Source organism: Pieris rapae, chromosome 2, assembly GCF_905147795.1.
Source record: "Pieris rapae chromosome 2, ilPieRapa1.1, whole genome shotgun sequence".
NCBI lineage: Eukaryota > Metazoa > Arthropoda > Insecta > Lepidoptera > Pieridae > Pieris > Pieris rapae.
In genome coordinates, this window is record NC_059510.1 from 2,678,098 (window position 1) to 2,702,139 (window position 24,042).

The window sequence follows — 24,042 nt, forward strand, 5'->3', positions numbered from 1 at the left end:
CCATCTGACCAACTTCGTACCAACAACCGTGAACCGTAAACATACATCTTAGCGCTACAAACTTAGGTTTGGCCCACAGATGTCTGTAGCTGCTGCATGATCATTTGTTTTTTTTTTTTAATAGAACAGGGGGCTAACGGGCAGGAGGCTCACCTGATGTTAAGTGATACCGCCGCCCATGAACACTCTCAATACCAGATGGCTCGCGAGTGCGTTGCCGGCTTTTAATAATTGGTACGCTCTTTTCTTGAAGGACCCTAAGCCGAATTGGTTCGGAAATACATCAGTGGGCAGCTAATAATCTAATAAGAAAGAAGGTGATCAGGCTTTGGTTTCCTCACGACGTTTTCCTTCACCGTTCGAACACATATTAATAAATGCACCTGGAAATATAGTCCATTGGTGCACAGCTAGGAATCAAACCGACGACCTCAGGGATGATAATTACAAAAAAGCCAATAAGCCATCACTGCTCCGTGCTACGTGAACCGTAAACCTAAATAATTTATCTGGAAAAAACAATGTTTTTATACGATATAAAACTTAAACATTTAGCCATTATCAAACTCTAGAGCTCAATAAATATCTCTCAAATGCAGCGTTCGTAAGAAACATTTTCGTTCGACCATTTTTCCTCCGACTACCACGAAAAAGCCTACTTCTTCGATTCCACCATTATTTTATTTTCCACGCTGAGAGAGGTTAAATGCTTGTTTTTTATTACTATAATTTGATCTATGTTAGTTAAAGATTTAACTATGTTAGAAATTTTTTTTAAAAAGTTCAAAACAACAACCCTTTGATCCAAAACGGTAGAGGAGTTAATAATAAAATAAGTAATATTCCTATTTCTTTTTTATATGGTAACAATAAGATACTATGACATGACTATTAGAGTTTACGTGTTATTTTATGATTGTGTTCGTCGAGTCTCAGAAAATCAAGATTAGTCGTCCTTAGGACTGGACCCATGGTACTCAGAGTGATGGTGTCGGATTTCTGTCCCATTGGAGCATGATAGTAGTGGAATACGGCAGTAGTATCTGCGCATTTCCTTACAATATTCTTGGCAGTATCGATAGAGATTTGCCGTGGTGACCAAGTCGGAGAAAAAAGTTATAATATATATCAATTTTAATTAATTATCGACATCAAAAAATTAGTCAAGAAGTCTAAGGGTTGAGTCGAGACCTAGCCCTGTATAAGATAAGAGAGAATTTTGTCCTACGATAATAATAATTTGCACTAAGTCTAGACTGGGTCGTAATCGTCGTTTAATTAGTTCTCTTGTAAATTTTCCCAGAAAACAAAGAATGCCATCGATAGTGAGAGTAGTACACTGTGTATGCAATACTCGACTTTGTTTTGTTTTTTTTATTTTTTTTATATGCATACACGGCCTTTTTCGGACGGAAAACCGACTCAGAGGAAATAAAATCACAGAAACGGTCACTTGATTATGATGCGTCACGTGTCACTGATATTCACAAATCGATTAGCATCAATTTCGATGAAAATATACATATCCAACAGATCCATAGACAAATGTAGAATTAAACGAAAAAGTTTGACATTCGAAAATTTTAAAGAGGAATTTGAGTGAAAATTCTTTATTCAAATTTCGAATATAAGTGTGTACTCGCACTACGGAATCTATCAAACAACATTGTCGGGCCCTTTGCATACATTTAATATTTGCCGTCTCGACTTGAGATGAACAAGACGGCGAGTGATAATGGAAATTGAACAAGATGACTTTTCAAAATTGACTTTCTTTACGCGCTATGAATATTACAATAACGGGTAAATGTGAGAATATAATAAAGCATTTTCTGATACTGTAAAATCACGCAACCTCAAGTGTGAAGTCAGTCATAATTCTCCGCCTGTGTTACTGATAATTTTTATAGATCCAGCTGACAAATATTTTTCCCCGGGAAACGAACCCACTGTACCTGACCATTTCATTGAAGAGGAGTTTTTTTCTAGGCTTCATTATAGTTGAAAACATAATAAAAATTGTTGATACCTAACCTACCTACCTAGCACTAAATTTGAATCCTAGTAATGATATTTCATTTTAATATCATTACTAGGATTCGAATTTAGTGCTACATTGTTGTAGCTTTCACTATCTGACTCATCATTTCATGTCATAATAACATAGAGTAATCTGTTAAAATATAAACAATATAAATAGCATTCAAGAATAAACTTCACTAAAGAGTAATAATTTATACGTTATATATTATTTTAACCCGTTTATAAAATAGCACAGCTGCAGATTTTAAAACGAACATTCCAAGTTCAAGTTTGCGTTCGCGATTTTTCAAAGCATTTCAAACGAATGTCTACCGCTGCGTCATACAAGCTCGCGTCAGCCGAAACGCCGGTTGCCAGTATACCTCAGACTTCACGCGATACGGCTGAAAACCGCGCATCCAACGCTCTTGCGTAAAATAAGTTATCTGTGGTTAATTTTTCGCGGGAAATAATTGTGACGCATTTTAAAATTTGAATTTAGAAATGATGTTGTTTTTACATTAGCTTTTTATTGTGGTTTATATTTTAATGCTATTTTAATTTCTTAAGCAGTTGTTGAGAGGTAAGTTTTAAACAATTTTTATTTAAATAGAACTTCTTGACATTTGAAAAAGAACAATTAAGCTATTTAATTTACATAATTATATTTCCAAATTTTATGCGTTCATAAAAAGATTTCAATAAAAATATCTATCGGTTAGATTTATTTCCAGAAAGTACCAAACCTTGTACTCAGAGTCACCATTTAAATATAAATGATTATATTTATATAGAAGATATTAGCAAAATTTAAGCAAAGTTTAAAAATAAAACAAATAGAATTTAAAAAAATGATAAATTTATTGTAAATTTGCATTTTTAAGTCTACTACATATACTATTTACTAGCTTAATTATGTTATTATTTCTGTATTTACACTAACCCTTGGGCAGCAGATGTTAAACTTAGGCAATTAGTCATGTCGGAATGTTGCACGTCATACGGGTCGGCCAATTGGTTCGAAAAACCACCCATTGCTATCTTAATTTGTAAAAGCAAAATTGCTTTATCATATTTAAACATTTCAGCGATTATAATATATATTACATTCATATTATTCCTCATGGAAAGCTTTGAATTTTGGTATGTTACAAATAAATTCCGACCGAATTTGCTCCGATTTGAAAATTCTTCACTAATAAAATTCTCTTGAGTAATAAAGGTTGTATACATTTTCGGAATATTTTAAAAATAACCTAAGTTTTAAATATTTGCTACATATGAAGATCGGATAATATCTATTTATATAATTAGGTTTAGATCTGAAATGATGTAATGTAATTTTCTTCCGCATTCCTTCAGTCTGTTGTTTTTGATAAACTTTAACATAATATCACCATTGATTCTTTGTAACGGTATCAAGATATCGGTAAGATATTATTGACATTTGACATGAAAGTAAGCTGCAAAATTTCTATAAAATGAAATCGTTGATTTGCTAAGATACAATTAGATAGATTTATTATAACAATCGGTACATTCAGCCATATATAAATAGGCATGCAATATCATATTGATTTTTATAATATTATATAATAAGAACATCAATGTAATGGCAGAATAAACAGTTAAGTTATTTAGAATTGGTGTCAAACTTCGGTCTGAATATTCGCCAAAGCTGTAAAGATGCTAAGCTTCTTTTTGATTTTTCTTGCTGCCTCGTAATTATCTCTGCTTATATATATCAATTATACTTTATATTGATAAAACCTTTGATTGGCTTTTATTTTTTGTTTATACATATTTTTATTTTTCGTTTTTTTTGTTAATTATTTTTCTGTTGGTATTTCTTCTTCTATGTTTCACAATAGGGTTTCCTGGAAGAAATTGCTTGAAAGCGATAAGGCCGCCCGTTAATAAATAATAAAGGCACCTTACCTTTAAAAAATTAATCACGTTCCCCTTGAAAGAAATACACGGCAGTGATCTATAACTTTTAGAAAGGTGATTTAACAGTTTACTAGCCACGGTGTAAAGTTTTTTTGCATACATCGTGGTGCAGCATGGTACCCACAGCCATGTTGGATCTCTATGTATATCTTCAACATTTTCAAGGTTTTCGTGTTCATCAGCGTTTTCTTAATAGGAAAGCAGGCATTGTGTGCCTTACATAAGCCGACTTTTGGTTATAAAGCTTGGTATTAATATAGCCACTATAAAATAATATACTCTTCATTAAAAACACCAGTTCATACCAAGCCAGAAAATACATGATTATGTTAAAAGGGCATAGTTCGTAAATTCATTTGTGCACAGCGGCGTTCGAACCAAAGACGTCAGAGACATCAAGCCACTCCGCTACCACTGCTCACTGCTACTTTTACTGCATTCTAAAATATGCTGTGAGAAACTGCCCGGCTTGTTAGAGTTTTAGTACGAGATGTATGGATGATTTTATTACTATTGGCTACAACATCAATGGTATAATAGATAAAAATGAATTGCATTTTTTATATCAGACGAGGAAATGCTATAAGCAAACGGATTGAGGCCCTCCGAGGATGTCTTTTCCGACTAAAAACTATAGAAAAGTTCTTCCTTTAATATTACTAAAGTATTATACAGTGTAGTAAAAAAATATTCGTATATAATTTCAATAACGATTAAACCCAAAAAACGTTCAATTGTTTTTGTGTTTCCATCGATAATAGACACACATGTTTAATTGTTTAGTACCATATAAAGTTTAAGTATATAAGTATTAATATATTAAAGAACTTTAAGATGTTGTCATTGGAGAATTGTAGAAAATTAAATCGTTTGCATTTAACATATTTAACAATCAGGTTGATTGCCTCAACCTTTTAACAAAATTTAATTCGTGTACCCTCTAGAATCTAGATACCCCAGGCCCCATTATTACATTTGTCTCTTCTTTCTGATAAACGTGTTTGGCCGGTACTGAGCATTCTAATAAACATGGTTTGGATACCCCACACCAGTAAAATTTCGATTAGTTTTAATAATTCAATTGTTTTGTTACAATTTATTTATTTTATTATCTCTTCGACCAAGCTTTTAAAAATAAAATAGTATTGTCATTCATCATGAAAGAAAGAAAGAAAGAAAGAAATAACTTTATTAGACGTCATATAATGTACATCATAATAATTATTGTCATTCGAGTAGTGCGTTTGCTATGACTGAAAAAAATAATAGAAAATAAAGCCTAAAATATTGCCCTAATTGTCCCGACGTGTGAAGCGTTGTCAAACTTAATTGCGCAGACTTAGCAGCTGGAGACACAACAGAGTTTGCCAGTGTGACCGATGGCTTTTTGATAAAATTTATGTACACGATCGTTAACCGAATTTCGGTAATAAAATAACGACAGTCTTTTGACAGGTTTTATGTGTTACTTTATATTCTACTCTTTCCCGATAGAAATACTCCGCAAAAATGACTTTAAAGCCTATGCAGATATTAAGTCTCGTTTACCTTACCTTTTCTTAGATTAACTTAGTGCTTATTTACATTATCCAGGCGGTATCATAGCCTATTGATCTTTGGCCTTGTCGTGCAAGAACCTCCAGTTGGTCCTGTTTTGTGATTTTTGCTTCCAGTTCGTGATTATGGTTTGGAGACCCTGCTCAAAACTAGCCATCGTTATTTAACCTCCCGAGGCTTCGTCTTTGGGGTCTCCATTCAAGAGCGTCCACAGTACCGTACATCCGGGCAATACTTTATTAGTCGTAATGCGTTGTTTTTAATAGTTTATATCGTATTGTGTATAGTCTTTGTCTGAATAGTATATCATGTATTCTTTTCATGTATCCAGAAATAGAGATGCTATCAGTTCAATATGAAACACTACAAATCATATTTTATAAACTCAATTCAGACGACATTCGAAGAATCGAGTTCGCAAATTGTTTTCTTGGAATTTCTTACGTTCCTTTGATTCTTTATTGCGTATTACGTAAATCTACTTACATATTATTTGGAGTTTTATCGTTATGTGTCTTTCATTTACTTTTACTTACTTAATAATGTGTCAGATAAGAGCCAAAAAGTTACTTATAACTTAATCTTACTGTAAGGTTAGTGCAAACTTGGTACGGTAGTTTTACATCGATTGTTTGTTGTTGTTTTTATACATATATGTGTATTGTTTTGTGTGTTACATAACTGTAAACACTTGCCATAGTCTGATTATCAGGTCTGAGGATCATTAGACCTTTCTTTGCATCCGAGAGGCTGTTTTGTTTCTGCCTTTGAATAAATTTAAGAAATGTATTGAAGAAAACTGTGTAAAAAAGCTTACTATAAAGTTAACGATTATCTAGTTGATAAAAAGTCTTGGCCTAGTGCTAGGCAGGCTACTTCTAATTAATCGCAATATTTGTTTTAAAATAAGTGTTGTTTGATGATTTTCTATTTTAAACGAGTACCGAGAGTTTTTTACGCCGGCTTTTTCTCTCGGCCTACACCCACGCTTGTTTGCCGATGAGTAGGGATTTTGTAAAAAATTTAATACGTGGAAAAAGTGATACCTGTATCTTATAGTCCCAAATAAACATTTTTTAGTAAGGTGACCCGTAATAGCAACTTACTTACTTATATAACAATAAATAAAAGATTATCCATATACATGTGGATGAGGAAAGGAGCAGCTCTTTTATTCTTTGGGATTCGACCAGTATAACCACCCCGGCCCAGACCCGGCCAGAAGGACCCACTGGCTAAGATTGAAATGTCATATCCGGTTGCTTTCGAAGTATTGCAAATTTTCCATACAAAAATCGATCGTAATGATAAATATCTGTCTCTTTTAATCACAATATAAACCCAATTTGTCAGAAAGAGATAATAGGTAAGCACTCTACTTGACACAAATTTTAAGATTGATTTAATTTCGATGAATCGAAGATGAAAGGTTGAAGCATATATTCGCTAAAATTTAATAAAAATCAGTCAGTCAGTAATAAAAAATCAGGTTATAAAAATTTGTCTTAAAGCAGGCTAGATCAATCTTTAGGCATTATTTTTCGTTAGGAATTGAACCTCTGGGTTATAAGTCATGAAGCGGCAGCATTGATAAGTACATTATAATATCTGGTAGAAATATTCATTGTCTTTTCCTACAAGTGAAATCTTGTTTCATTTACCATTTTCGAGTAGCTAAAATTACTTACTGGAAATCCAGTCGTTTAATGGAGCGTGAATAATATAACAATGTGAAAATTCCAGTCACTATGAGGAAACGCTGTGGGGGTGAAGTATGATGATGTGCTAACCTCGCTCCACAATAGGAGTTAATTTCCTAAATGACGGCAACCTCTTTTATATGGTTATGTGAAAAGTAAAATGTCCGGATATTGTGCTAGTCTATTTACGTTTCGAGTCATTATTTTGGCAATCACGAATTCGTGAATCTCTCGTTCAATTGAAAGAGAGATCCTACAATCTGTCATAAGTTCAAATCACTGCTTTGTAATAATTTTACACACGCTCTTATGGAGAAGAAAAACAAACATGCTTTTGTGTGTGTCAAGCACAGCTAACTGCCAAGAATTTTTTTATCACGAAAAATAAAAAAATCTGTGGACATGTCAATGGCGGATGAAAATCACACATCTAAAAATATATAGTTTTGTGCAGTTTGAACTGTTTATATAAACCATTTCTATGCAATCAAAATTCACTCCGTAATTTTATCCATGAATACGTCTTCCGCCAAAAAAACGTCAATAAATTTATTTTTTTCTTAGTCGTCCGTAAAATAAGCCTTCACAAAGCGCTTATCAACTGGCTGTTATTATAGGAGTCCGAACATCAAATTACTTTCAATATCTACCTAAGTATAGTAATGGAAGAAAATAATTTTGTTAGATGTTTGTCTTGACATGATGTTTTGATAGGCTAGGAAATTAGTTAGCTATTATATGGCTGGTTCTACTTTAATATTGTTAATTGGCCACATGTGTAAATACATTAGAAAACTATAAGGGTCTGTTTCACAATGTCCGGATAAGTTCCAAATAAGATTTTTATTACTTATTGGTAGGATAAACTAGTGTTTGTTGCGTTTCACGACTGTCAGATAGCGCTATTCGTGATGAAACCCGAAGTATCTTATTCGGAACTTTTATCTTTCGAATAATTTATGTGTTGCATAGCTACATTGTGAAACAGGCCTTAGGTCTAATAAATTAATGTCACCTGAATTAAATCTCGGTTATTTAAATCGGACGACAAAAATATAGCGGGTTTTGGCGTACGGGAGTCATTGTAGTCTCGCTTTTCGTCTTAAGAACTACATTCCGTCTGTTTCGGTTTGTATTTAAAATTAAATAACTTACGTCATTCAATACCAAACCACTCAACAACTCTTTTAAATTTAATATAATCTTTGACAAATTCCCAGTTACATGAATTTTATAGAAATATGTATCAGAGGAAATTGTCGAAAAGGCAATATTATCTCTACAGAAAAACAGATTTGTTTTCAAAATACTGTTATTCCGCAATAACGAATTGTCTGTCGAATGTGAATGACGTTCCATACATATTTTTACCAATTCTCTATAAAGGAAAATAATGAGTTATATTTCTGTGTAATATGTGTAAACAAGATATATACATTATTGGTTTGCATTGTTATACTTTTGAATTACTTTTTGTTGGAGTGTCAAAGCCAATTATTTGGATCGTTATAAACTATGGATCGTTTGTGACTTATTACTTCAATTTTTTTAGTAAAATAATAAAGTCCCTTTCTGGAGGCATAGGTCTCACAATAACATCTGTGACTCCCAATACCGATACTCACCTCTATAGGCATTACTTTTTGACAGTACTATATTACACAGACTACATAGAAATTGGGTTTCAAGAGATAATAATTATTCGGTACTTTTTAACAGATTGCCAATTTTAGGCAAATGAGTTAATATTAATAATAATATTAATGATTTATTATTGGAACGAAGTTCCTTACGGGAGGCTTGGAGGGGATAGGGATTTTGCTGCGCGACCGAACTGAAAACAATGTGATAGTAAAACCGTAAGAAAAAATCCGTGGAAAAAAGTGCGTGGAATAAAACCGTTAACTGAGACGTGTGCAGGCGCGATAGTCGCATACACAAGTGATTAGTGTATAATACCTTTCTCTTTCTCCCTCTTTCTTTTCGTTCTCTCATCCCTTCTCTTTCTATTACCTCTCCACCCGCCAATGCGTAGTATATACTCATGAAATGAAATGAATTCATGGACGAGCACGTGGCGAATACTCACATTATAGATACATTTTACTCGTGAGTTACGTACGTTTGTTTTGCAATTTGTGTCGATTCTACATTAGGCAACATCGTTCCTACCTGGTGTCCCACGACACCTCATCATTTTATAATATTATTTAAACTACTGGCGCGAAAAAAATATAAAAACACAAAACTTTTGTCAATGACTTGTTATGTAATTGGGTTTTTGTTATCATTGAAACTTAGGCCATCTTCGTTAATTTAATGTCAAACTTAAATCTAGTTTTAAAAGCTGTCAAGCCATGTTTTCTGGGCAAAATTTGAAAGCGCCCAAGAGATTAAAACGAAATAAGAAAATCACCATTAAAATAAAAACATATATTAAAAAATATATATAAACAAGCCCTTTAATTTTGAATTTTAAGAGCGAGTTTAGCAATACCTCAGTTCTATTTTCTAGAATTAGTTCTTGATGTTAAATATTTAATTATTAATTTTATCAAAGCATATAAGTCTTATATAATTTACTTATACAGTATTAGTTACTGTTGTGGTTGATTCTTATTTTTCTCTCTTTACATTTCATGGTTGTAGTGTGAAGTATTAAATATGACTCGCATTATTTTCTGATTACAGAAAGGAATAAGTATTATGTCCGCTATGTCTTAATCTAAATTTAAGCATTAATTTTTGTGCAATCATATTAATTTCAATACAAAACGGTACTTTGACTTTTGAATATAGAACCTGGACTTACACCATAGATACTCCAGTATATATAGCTAGGTTGTTGAAGAACGTAATTAACACTGCCTGTGATAAATCAGTTGGCGCTAGCGTAAATCTTTCCTCAGGTTTATGATATTTTTAATTATATATTAATAGGTACCGCCGCTGTTCAGTATTTATTGCAAGTATTTATCACTCAGATTACATTATGTACTACTTTAACATCTATCTTTTTAATCTAAAAAAACAAAAGACAAACATGTTCGAATTTCAAAAATAATATACGTGCTGAATTTTAAGGCTTATTAGAACTCCTACCTCATACAACTAACTCGTTTTACAGGCACACTACGTTTCCACTATGCACACATCCACGCAAGTGCAAATTACTACTTGCGTGCCAGATGGCAATGTGAGGGCGGTCTTCTGTTACATAAAAAAAACCTTTGTTTACATGACGTCGGTACTTTTTAATGATTTATACAAGCATTAACAAATCATCTCAAACGTTCATTAATCAACGTATTGAGTGTGAGTGCACATAATTTTTCTGAATAATTAAGTCAGGAATATTAATTTTCCTTAATCGCTTTTCCATTACACCGCGTGAACTGATATTTGCCTGAATCCACTGCTTTTTAAATCCGAATGGATTTCTACGAATAAAGCCATCAATTTGTTTCAATCCTTTGCAGATTTGTCTGTAACTCATGTAATGTGGTTAAGTCTTGAGTGTTTATTACAGAGCGATAAAAAGAATTCTTTTCATACAATTCAAAGGTGAAATTTAGTTGGTTAGACAATAAATAAACTCCTGAAATATGTATATATAAGTTTCGTTCGTATCGGTCACTCGATATTTGTCTTTCTATTTCGCATTAAGAATTAGTAGTATTTATGCTATAAAGTTGTTGTTCGAATTTTACACACTTACTTATAAAAATACTTAGAAGTTAGATATTTTTTTATATTATTAAAAGAAGAGAAAGAGATTTTTATATCATTGTGTATATCTTGTAGCAATTGAAGCAATTGACAGATGACCAATATAACCACCCTATGATTTAGGCCCTAAATCATAGGGTGGTTATATTGGTTCCCTAAATTTTAGGGAAAGGAAACTGGGCTTCAGAACCTAACCGCAGTCTCCACTAAAGAAATTCACACCACACTGGAGCCTAACAATAAAAGAATCTATTTGGTTTAAAAATAAATTATTTACTGGAAAACTTGACACAAAATGGTCCATTTCATTTGGAAAATATCCAGCCCCACAGTCCCCGCGTCAAGTTCAAAACTCTTGATGCGGGCCTACCTTAGTGCATTTCAACCTCATAAAAAAAAGAAAAAAAAAAGCTTTTAATTTATATAATACTTTAATCCAATAGTAAAAGCCTTCATGAAGCGAAATAAAAGTTACTATCGGTCGTGGAGATAATTTATATGTCTGGTCACTGATAGACCACTAATTGAAAACAATAAAGACAGCGCACGTCCATTTTCCCTTACCAATTTAGTTCGACACTTCCCATTCCCACGTTTTCATATAACAAGGAAACTTTTACGAATCCGATAACAATAGTTGTTTTTGTTGTAATTAGGAAAATTATTACAGATTTTCTTGATAACGTGTTATTTTTATACAAGTCTTTGTTTTGTGTTATGTAGTTAATAACTTAGGATAATTGTACTATATCTAAATAGGCTTGGGGGTTTTGAGATTTGGTCTGCAAATTGGTTGGTGCTCATGTTGGTGGTATATATTGTTAGATTTTGGTCCTTTTTTGAGTGTGTGAGCATGTCCGGTGCCACGTGTTATATGCTAATCACTGGTTATAACTTATCCAGTTGTATGCAAATATCCATAACGCAGCAATTTTTATTTATTTATGCAATTTATTGTTTAACAATCGTTAGCGTGTACTCATCATCTACTGATTAATTATATCTATCTATCTATACAAACAAAATTTTTACCTTGGATAATACATTTGTAAATAATTACAAATGTAACACTTCAAAGAGTTCAATATGATGTACATATTTTTAATTATGTTAAATCAAAATTATGTATACTTACTCTACTATTTTATCAAATACAATGCATACACTACATTTTCACTGTATATAACAGTTACAGAACACAAAAACCATCATTTATCATTATTCCAAAAGATTTTACTTATCTACAACTGCTTATAAGTAAAAACACGTGCCGTAAAAAAGGAAATTCCATTTCAATGGAAATCTAAAGAAATGTTGTGAGTTCATTGGATTATTACAAAATTTTACATTGCGATACTGCAGGTTTCTTTTTTGACTTGGCTTTAAAAGCGTTCATTGATTTAACCGAATAATAGATCATTTGTGAATTTCAGACTGTTTTCATTAAGTATTAGTATACACCACTCCTACAGCAGCCAGGAGTTCAGCCTTCGACTCTGAACCCTCCAAAGCGTCTTGCACGTTGTGAGTTACATGCTTGACTAACATGAAAATTCTCAGACCACAAACTTGATCAAAATAAATATAATCTATATAGGTACCTACATTATTTTTTAATTATCTACTCCTAGTATCGGCTGAAAATGGAATCAAACAGTGTCGCTTCATTGGCAGAGAAACGGTTGACTTAATCAAGCGATGCAATCCAACGTTTTGATTTGTAAAAATACTATAGAGGTTTTAGAATTCAAAATTAAACCATGCTGCATATCGCTTAGACAATATCGTTTTAGTCTAATCAATAGTACGAAACGTTTCGTAAGAGGAATAACAATTTACTTTACTTTTATTTGTTTTAAGTTATGGCACAGGCACTATCAACATTTTCGCCTCTACATGTATTGTTTAACTGTATCAATCCAATTTAACTTTGTCATAACATATCCGTGCCACTTTTAAAGTTGTTTTAGAAACGTTAATCATCAATAACACTCAGTGTCGACTATAAAACTTCTTTTTAGGCTTTACAACATAAGATTCTTGATATAGTAATGAAACTATTTAGACATGTACGTGCTTATGATAGTTAAGTGAACTTCTGTTGAATTGTATTGTGTCGCGACAAGCCGACGCATACTTCTTCGGAACAATACACGATAAATTGTTTCTTATTTTCTTTCATCACGAGGTATATAATTTTATTGGGTTTTTATTGTTATTTAAGAAGTATTTAGTAGTCATTGGCGGCTATGTGATCTTTTTTATAGGCTAAGGACAATAAAACATCAGTAAAAGATTGAATCATAGAAATTGCCTCCTGGCAAACAGTGTAATGGTAATTTTAGTAATCGAAACTTCACGGTATTGATCTTTGAATTGACTTATTTTAATATGATGTTATAATCCGTTATAATGATACCTTAACAGTTCAATTATTTTCACATATTTTATATACTAGATATGTTTTCAAATGTAAGACCAATATTTAGATCACAGAGCCCATTGGCTTAGTATATTTTATTAGTTTTACTGCTATGATTTTTTGACTCTTTGAAAATCTTAAAAAGTTTTTACGAGCAGAGACAACGCTCCTTAAACCTGATATCGCACTAGTAGCTCGGTTTATAAAAATTTTTGGTTTTACAAAAGAATTCCCGACGTTTGCCTAGAATAAAAGGCTAAGCCTACTAGCCTAAAACAAAAAATAACCAGAACATTTACACAAAGCGTTCTTGGTTCTATAAGGGTTTATTTACAGTTCGTTGCAGTAAGATAAATACAATAAAATTCAAATAATTAACTACATAAAGGGGAACTTGCGATCTCCTCCTGGCATCCACTGTGACATTTTTGTTAAAATAATCTCATTATCTGAGCTGGGCGGAATGAAGGGTTTTTATAATTCTTGTTATTGATAAGTCACGGAGGTATTTCAATGACTTAACTAGAAATGTTATTAGAAATGTCTTAATTAAAATCCTTATAGTGAATCCGCTTATTGAAGTGAACTTCGTGGCTTTCAGACAATACCTGGAGTCTACAATATTGTGATTACTGAACGCGGTTACAATAGTTCCTTTGAAATCGCATTTCAAATAAAAGAGAATGCTTTCGAAAGAAATAATTACTATGCAACGCCTCGGATTTTTTTCGTATTTTCATACTATAATCCAAGGATAATTATAACTAAACGCTATATATTAACAGAAATTTTGCTTATGTAATAATCTTTAATATGATAGGAATATGAAATAGTATTATTACTGCTATACACGCCTTTAAACAGTGTAGTTATAGTGACACAAATAGAAATTAAATAATATTAAATATATAATTTGTTGTTTCTATAAAGTAAAGCGTAATAAAATAAAGCGCTTTTTGAAGTGAAAGACTCCTCCAATAAATAAACCATGAAATACGAAACAATTTAATTTTTGGGGTAGACCGTAACCCTCACAAGGAAAGATACACAACAAAATCAAATGTAATAAAAACATCCTATGGAGGAGGCTTTTATCTTACATAAGATCCTCGAAGAACAGTAAAAATATATACGAAATAATAATAAATATAAAAAAAAAATATTTATTTTACTTGTCCACACTTCGTTACATAACAATATAAAAATAATGTACATTAAAACGTAAATTCCAACTACATCACCTAATACCTAAAAATATATCTAATAACTAACCTTAAAATTTAATTATTAAAAAATATTATTAAAAGGAGTCCCTTTAGGCAAGGTTCCGAAGATACTAGCAGCGTTCCCCCTTTGAATAGCTAGACTAATTCTTTGTGCGAGGTAGCTGCCAGCTCTTCGATCTCCTGTGATGTCGACTAACCTTTTTGATAATTCCCTAAAAAGCTTTAATGCGCTAGGACCCCACAGACCAAGGGTCTCGACACCGAATGGGACAACATCATATTCAGAGCCTAGACCCCTGTATTTGCAGACTTTAGCTTTTTCAGCCGCATCACAAGCCGCACCAGCTTGTTAGTTCCATGAAGATTGGAAGGGGCCAGTGTGTCTGAACAGGTGGCATCTCATACCAAAACCCGACCCATCTTCCATGGAATCAAACTCATACCGTCCGGTCTCTTGCCATCGTCTCTAGCAATTCCAGTCGGCTCAAGTAGATTTGGCACGTTGACGGTGGCAAGGGACCGATGTATGATATCGTTGAGTGCAGCATGTCTCGAGAAGCGGCCAGCACTTTTTTGACATGATAGTCCGTGATGTCCTAGTTTGTCGACATCACTGCCACAGGGACAGGTATGATGAGCGCAGACCGGTACCCCAAGCCGCAGACAGGCTGCGATTCGGAGCGTGTCAGGTTCAAGAAAAGTTCCTGTATTTGACGAAGGGTAAGCGTGAAGCCAATAGCCGGCCTCATGCGTACCCACGGCCAAAAGCCTAGCACGTGCTGAACCTGTACTACGGCTCAAAAGATTGTCATAAGTCATTTTACTGTCTATGTCGTCCCAGCTCCTTTGTGAATTTAGAGAAAATGGAAAATTTTGACCTGGGCATGCAATTAAGAAAGCGTTTCTAGCTTCTTCCAAGCCAGCAATCTCAAAGTTTGAAGGGGATGCCCTTAAAATTTGACTAATGAGATTTGCTGAACTATGGACAGAAGATAGGAAGGCTGGTAAAGCGACACTGGAAATTTTGCGAATCCCCAAACCACCATAACGGATTGGTAATGATGCTTGGGTCCACGATTGCTCGTTCAGCTGTATATTAAGAAGCGATTCTAAGCTAATTTTGATTACGTCGTCTACTTGTGTCAAAAGATCTGGGTGATTATTATCCATATTAATAAAAGTGCAAGTGCGGTATCTCAAACACATGAACATAATGCCAAAACATTATAAAACACTAAAACTGTTTATGACTTAGTTTATGCTATTCACAATATAAAAATTGAATATAATTAAATGAGAAGGAGGGCAACTGGCGGCCTCATCGCTTTCGAGCGATTTATTCCAGGCAACCATTATTTTTAGCTATAATGAGAGGTAAATATGAGAACTGGATTAAATTACGGATAACCTTTTTTTTAAATTTCTATTATAGCAAAAATTTATTATACATAATTTAAATAAATCAAAATGTAGAAGTAATCAAAGTTTTTTTGTTATTTTATAAAGTGCTACATATTGCGCAGTGGCATATTTTATAGATCTAAAACTCTCTGATAACAATACAGCAATCGATAGATAGAAAATATTTGTATATATTTTATTGGTACATTTCGAGACTGCGATATTCATAAGTTATGAAATAGTAACGAAATATAACAAGAAAAGTTCTATATATAAGTTCGATATTAAATCTAAAGAGGCAATCATTCTTCGATTCGTAACAGTCGAAAAACATATTGGTCCCAAACAGTAATACATTCTGATCAGGCCTTGCCAGTTCAGTGATCAGACGATTGTGGAGATTCATTACGAGTTCGTAGCTAAAGCTTATAAGGTTTTGCATTTTTCAAGTTTCGAATCACATTCGATATTTTTTTACTCAAAAGGGTTCCGATGTTTGTTATAATCTTTAAAGGACTTTATTTCTCATTACAAAAATAAATATTTTATTTACATGGGAAACCTTATATTAATATATATATATACGAGCGAGATACACGTCACCATTAGCCGTCTTAATTTTAATCAACTATGTTCATTCTAGCATGCATCTTTACTGCCTTTTTGAATTTGTCAAACACTCCAATATTGCGAATTTGAGATGGTAATTGATTAAACGTAACAAACACCGGAACATCGGCTAAGTCACCCACTTGACCGTCTTGTCTTTGGTTTATCTGAGTGATAATACTTAAGTGGCTAGTGGCCGTTTCTTAGGTATTTTTGACTCTCTGAGGCGTTCCATTTAAGGCTTGAACTGTAAGCGAGAGCGCGGAACGAGCGACAAAGAGGCATAATCAGCCTTCGCGTTCGGCAGCGTTCGTCCGTTTTCATAATTCGATCAATTCAATTGTGATTTCCATTTACCTCTTTCTCTATATCCATACAAAATATCTATCAAACAAATGGAAATAAAATTTTCTTTTGAATATTGCAATCATTATTTTCTTGTGACGTTGTTACGTTCAACTATCATCACTAAAACGACTTTACAGACAACCGATTTTTTTATATACAAGTAGATTAGTAATCATGTGACTAATACAAACAGAAAAAACAAAAAAATTAATCAAAGGATATAATTTCTATATTATGTCAGCTTTCAGTTACGAAGACAGCTCTAAAGAAACATCCTGATACTTTAAAATATCAATATCTGTGTACAACTTTATACTAATACAATATAAAACTTATTAATATAAAAATTAAACTGAGAACATAATAATTATACAACCCAAAAAAACATGGAACTGAAACTTTTTTTATAACTTATTATAAACTAGCGACCCGCCCGGCTTCGCACGGGTGCAATGCTCATACTAATACACTACAGAAAACTGTGAACGTTGTATATAAAAATGTGGGTTATCCATAAGAGATAGACATATACCATCATGGACTTTTCTGTACAAATTTTCAATGTGTATAATACTTAGTACATTATTTTGATAAAACTCGTAGGGTTCAGCCTGCGTTTGCAATGTAAGCGGAAAAAAATGTAATTATTTACGACATCACATTAGAAACCTCAAAAATAACAGTACTTCTCCACTATTTAATGGATGTTATTATACATATAAACTTTCCTCTTGAATTACTCTATCTATTATAAAATGAACGCATCAAAATCCGTTGCGTAGTTTCAAAGATTTAAGCATACAAAGGGAAATAGGGACAGAGAAAGCGACTTTGTTTTATACTATGTAGTGATAATGCAATTCTTGTTAATTCAGCCATTGTGCAACAGAGTACATATATGCGTCTCACATCCAATAATATTCATATTTTGGGTTCGAAAGACACGTGTAAATGGAAAATTTGTACTTATTTCGTACGCTCGAAATGGAAATTTGTGCGGAAATTATACATTGTATTTTCATGCGATGCCCTATTCAATGAATTTGTTATATTAACTAATTACGTAGTAACTAAAGACAGAAGGTCTCTTAAGTAGGATCTGAATAAATTAACGACATTATTACATGGATCTTACAACTATTTACGTAAAAGAAATGCGTTGCGAGACTTGTACGTAAAAGAAATGCGTTGCGAGACTTGTATGTAAGAACATAACTTGTAAAAAAAACAAGTTATGTTCTTGACGGCACTATTATTTTTTATCCCCATATGTATATGTATTTTAATTGCTATCCCATTAAGAAGTTTAATTGAACCTAACTATAGAAATCAGATTACTTATTCACATATTCATAGAATTCCGATGACCTAAGCTTAAAGCGTCTAAGTGGGAACTATTCCAGTCCAGCGTAACTTCGTCATAGCCTGCTCTTCATTTGAATATTGCACTTTGCACACTATATATCACATAGTAAGATGGTTTAGCGCTACATTGAATGTTTGTCAACTAAGCATTTTACTTTGATGGATAGAGCAACAAAATTAACCAACTGGTCTGGGCATTTTAAAGGATTTGTAACATCGGCTATATTCAAAATAAATAAATAAATAAAAATTGAAAATGAGTGCCAGCTGACCGAAGCCGGGACAAGATCCTACTTAGTCCCGTGATTTAGTCGTAAAGTGATGTCCTGTATTCATCATTGATAAATGGAAAATCCAAGTCATCAAGAATTTGACACTAATATGACAGATTAGCGCGTTCAATGAAACAAACACACTTTCCTTTACAATTGTATTTAATGTAATGAATTATAAAATAATAGAACGTCTCTTATGCTTCTTTACAAATATTTTTATTGATTTCTTCTATTAGATTTACATGGATATCGATGTTTAATATTGTTATTTTTTTAAATATTGTATGTATATGTTAATAATATTCATATTTAATTTGACACATAATATTTGATTAATTAATTATGCGCTAACTAACAAATTGTTATCACCGCAATGTGTGCGCCCAGTTATGTTAACCGCATGGAACTTTTACATAAACTACATATAAAATCACTAAAATGTAACCTATATATGTCATTTTTACCTTATATTTAGCACAATGCATACATATTAAAGTACCCATGGTCGTGGCGCCAGATATCTGTATCTCTTACGTATAGTCAAGTAGGGAATGTTCTCCTTCATTGAACGGTCGAGTCATCCTCAGAAAAGTCTATTGTTGCACAGCCGGGATTCAAACCTACAACCAGAGGGTTATGAGCCACACGCTTCAAAACTGTAACATTGTACTAAAGCTACAATTACAGATTTGACAATTACAGTTTTAAATCTCTTATGTGTTTCCAAGTGCGAATAACCTTATTATTTTTACATGAAATAACAGACTACGTTTATGATATTCATGAAAACCTTGTCTGCTTCATGAACTTAAACAAGTATGGGCCGAGGCTCACTTTTTACATGCTTGGTGAATGCGTTTCACATTATGAGAGATTCGCTGCAAACCCGTTATGTATTCGTTTTAAAAGTCCTAGTCCTAATATATTTTACACAGTAAAAAGTATTAATATATAAGTAATAATAGTAATACAGTATTTAACTGTAAATATTATTCAAAATTATTAGCAAATTAAAATAGACTTTATTAAAGGTTTATAAATTTAAACTTGATAAAGTAATAAAAACGTCTACTTTGTCAAGTCAATTAAAATGACAATGTCATACTTTTAATTAAATTATTTGCGACATAATATAAGTTAGGGTTCGTCATAACTTTTACACCTTAAGTATTAATAATAAAGTTTTATATACACTTTAATTTAGCCGTAAGCGATGTTTTTAACCCTGTCTTATGTACTTAACATTTACACTAATAATTTTAAAATGAATACTTATGTCAAGGTCGTTATTATTTTTATTAAAATATTTAGAAATGCATACTTTCAAAACCTAATTAGAAACTAATTACAAAGATTTTTTATCATATTTAAGCTTTGCTTTGAATTAAAAAAATTACTAAACACTTTTACTTCCTTTGCCTTATAAAATTCATATTATATAAAATTTGCAATGTCAGACACCCAAATATAACGACTATGAAATTGGGATAAACATGCCTTACACTGTAGAAATGTTATCTTAAGATTTCCCGGAGTTTCTTGAGTACTAGGATTCAAATTTCTTTACTACGAAACTGGATTTCAAGATCTTAAGTGATTGAAAGCAAGCTATTTTCATCAGCAAATCTGTTTGTATGCAGCAAAATGATTTAAACATTTTCTTATATATTTCCATATTCCGAAGTGATACTTAGACAATACGGAGATACTGCATTTTATTAGTAATGTCTTAGTCTTTTATTCAACAAGTAAAGATACGTCTCAATAATTGAGATAACTATAAAAGTTAAAGTGTTTACTATATTATTAGTATTAGCCTTATAATATTAGATGGAAGTTTCATTGTGTTTTGTGCATAAGCCTTCGCTCACTTTGTTGGCGATGTATTAAGTCATTAAGCTCGCTAAGGGCGTACGCTCTGCGTATGAAAATTGAGTCAACCGAGTTCCACAACTCTACGATTTGTTATCGTTACGAATCGTTCCTTACAAAATGGTTGTACACAAACGCATTTGGTCGTTTTATAATGAACTCAAAATCTCGCAGGCAATTAAGATTCTTTTATTCTTTTTTTGAATCGCGTTTTAAACAAAATCCGGCTTTCATAAATAACTTTAATGTTCGCTGTGTAATTATGTGTTCTTTGTAACGATCTTCGAATTTCGATAAATTCAGTCAAACGATAAATAGGCTTTCTCTCACAGAGCTCTCGACTCTTGAGGGCTTTAGAAATACTCAGAACAATATTGTTTACTGTAAGAAAACACTTTTGCTTTTCCATTTCACGTATTAATAAAACCCAATGTAAAGGACACGGTATCTTTTTTACTACTTACTTTAATAATCTTATATCTTTAAACGAACAATTCTTGTGTATTGTGGGATCTCGGAATCTGCTCCAATCATGAAATTTAGTATACGGGGGGTTTCGGGGGCGATAAATCAATCTAGCTAGGAATGATTTCTAGAAAATCATTTTATTCGTGTTTTCATCACACCCATGATTTTTTCTTTAAATAACCAGTTCATATTTTTATTATTCTGTCGGTAAGATCGAAAAATATTATTCATATTTCATCATTTCATTAGTTTATAATTCGTACTTAAATATAATTTCCAAAAAACAATAAAAAAAACCGAGAAAAGCTCGATTATCCAGGGAATAATATTTATCTGTGCAGTTTCGTATCCACATGGAAACTTCTTAACGATAGGATAAAATGTCATTTCTGAATTACATTGGCTTGATGGTTTAACTTTGCGTCTCGATCACCGATTCTCGACATATGCACAATTTGATAGTTTTTATTGTCATTTAGATTAAAAGTGACATAAGAATAATGCATAGTCTGACGTTCCTTTTATTGTAGAGTACAGAAATAGTTTGGTTGTCAAATATTAATTATTCTTGATTACTAGCTGCCCCTGCGAACTTCGTTTCTCCCTAATGTGAGTTTACTTAGCTTACCTGTTAAGTACATACCAACATGGAACATTTTTCTGTGCTACCCCAGAGACTTTTCGATGTTCCGGAATAAAACTTTTTAGGTTTTTCTGTTTTTCTCAATATAACCATCAGAGTTCAATATGTAAGTTCATAATAATCTTGAAAATATCCTATATACCTTAATTCTATTAAATCAGTTGTTGAATTTATAAACAAAACGCTGTTACTGTCGACTTGCAAAGCCATTGTCTACACGATGGTATAATATTTTAACTATTTTGCTTTCAGATAACAACTCTCTTTTCGAAATCAACTCTTGATCACGTTCTGAGTATTTTGTTCCTCCAATTAATCTATTTTGTACCTCCAACTGTATATTTAATAACGTTTCAATACAAAGAATAATTATAATTTAATGCTGACCAAAACATCTAATATGCTTTGTACTAATACTAGGTAACATCTGGTCACACTAGGTGACCTATTGATTGACAGATGAAGCAGCAAAAGCCGCAGCAAGCAATAGTTGGTTTGTCAAATTATAATTAATATTGTTTATATATGCGTGCTCGTTTTACGACACACTAATACACGCATCTGATGGGGTAGGTATAAAATTATACAAGTCTTAAAGAAGCCTCCCTCCTCTTGATCTTGAATTTTTGAAGATAAACATCCTTTTGGCGTGTTGGGGAAATGACGAGAGTAATCGCGCGCACACCGACACACAAAACTGACGACCGAATTGTTGAACTCTCAGAATGTTTATTAGAATGTGTATTCTAAAAACGTAGAATAAACATTTTGAGAGATTTCTATCTTGCCTTAATTTACGCCAAAGAAGTATAACTTCTAACGCGTTTATTTTGAACGTATGTTTCTATTTAATTAGACATTCTTACGATTAAAGTCTATACACAAAATAAAAACTTATATATAATTATTTCAAATAGCCGCAAGATTTTACACATAAATTCACTTCACCACTACACTAACGTAATAGTAAACGGTAGTAAGGGATATCTCAAATAACCATGGTACCTGGGTTTTATCTCGATAAAGTACGGATAACATCAGTAACGAACATTAGGAATTCCGTATACCTCTCTAACATATTAACCCTTTGTAAACTACACCCGGACTTAACACGGGACAAAATAGTTAGTTAAAACTGGTTTGACTGTGACTATTACGAACAGTTATATTTTCATCAGTTAATTATTATTTATACCCACCATATATAGGAAAAAGTTTAATTAATGTACGATGCAAGGCCATACATTTTTCCAACTGAGGTTTTCTTAGTTTTATAAGCGCTGCCATTTACTAAATCGTCACAGTTTAATCCCGAGAGCTAGTCGGTTGCAGACATAATATTATAGCATTTTCATTACAAAGCATTTACTAAACTATAAATTATTTTAGTTTTAGTTTTATTTAATGCAGATGATAAATAGTATATATTATAATCCCTGATCCAGGAATCGCACTACCATACTGATTCATATATTGTTCAATCACTCGAACACTCATTATGTACGTAAAGTTGTTTAAGTTAGTCAATATTTTGCCTCATTTATGTTAATCACTACATAGTATAAAACAAAGTCGCTTTCTCTGTCCCTTTGTATGCTTAAATCTTTGAAACTACGCAACGGATTTTGATGCGGTTTTTTTTAATAGATAGAATGATTCAAGAGGGAGGTTTATATGTATAAAATGTAAAATCCATTAAATTGTAGAGAAGTACTGTTATTTTTGAGGTTTGTAATATGATGTCGTAAATAATTACATTTTTAACACTTACATTGCAAACGCAGGCTGATTTATCAAAATAATGTACTAAGTATTAAACACATTGAAAAGGTCTACAGAAAAGTCCCTGATGGTATATGTCTATCTCTTATGGATAACCCACATTTTTATACACAACGTTCACAGTTTTTCTGTAGTGTATTTAGTATCAGCATTGCACCCATGCGAAGCCGGGGCGGGTCGCTAGTAATAAATATAAAAGATAAAACGTTATATTCGTAAATAGCTAAATATGACAAATTGTTTTTACATGTATAGTTTCCCGTGATTTCATAAATTTTCTGCAAAATTTTGTGGACACTAAATAAAGAACGAAAGTAATTCGCCTTCCGTATGGGCAATTAGGAATTTTATTATTCGCTCTAATTAAATGAAGTTTAGTCACGTTTTTTAAAACATTTAATAATTATTTAGGGTGTTTCTAAATAATCAGATGATCTATATTCTTAAAGGCTGTGAATTGCTAGTATATAAATATATTTTTCAGATTCAACCCTTATTTGCCTGAATTGAATATTTTAGAAGGTTCAACTATATAACTTGACGACAGACGGTAATTTGACATATGTAAAATTAAAATTGTCAACCCAGAGCCAAAAAATACACAAAACAACAAAGAGACACTTTAAAAAATTCATGACATTATTTTAATAACTACACAGATAGGCATGTAAAG

At 32.3% G+C, this 24,042-nt stretch overlaps 1 protein-coding gene across 3 annotated transcripts in view; it reads left to right on the top strand.

Moving 5' to 3' along the window:
• The first annotated feature begins 2,382 nt into the window (after positions 1–2,382).
• LOC110995334 (tachykinin-like peptides receptor 99D) overlaps positions 2,383–24,042 on the top strand; it is a 74,066-nt gene continuing 52,406 nt past the window's right edge. For all 3 annotated transcript variants that reach the window (XM_045634347.1, XM_045634348.1, XM_045634349.1), the window contains exon 1: positions 2,383–2,605. The gene's annotated coding sequence lies outside the window, so the exon portion shown is untranslated. The remainder of the gene's footprint in view (positions 2,606–24,042) is intronic.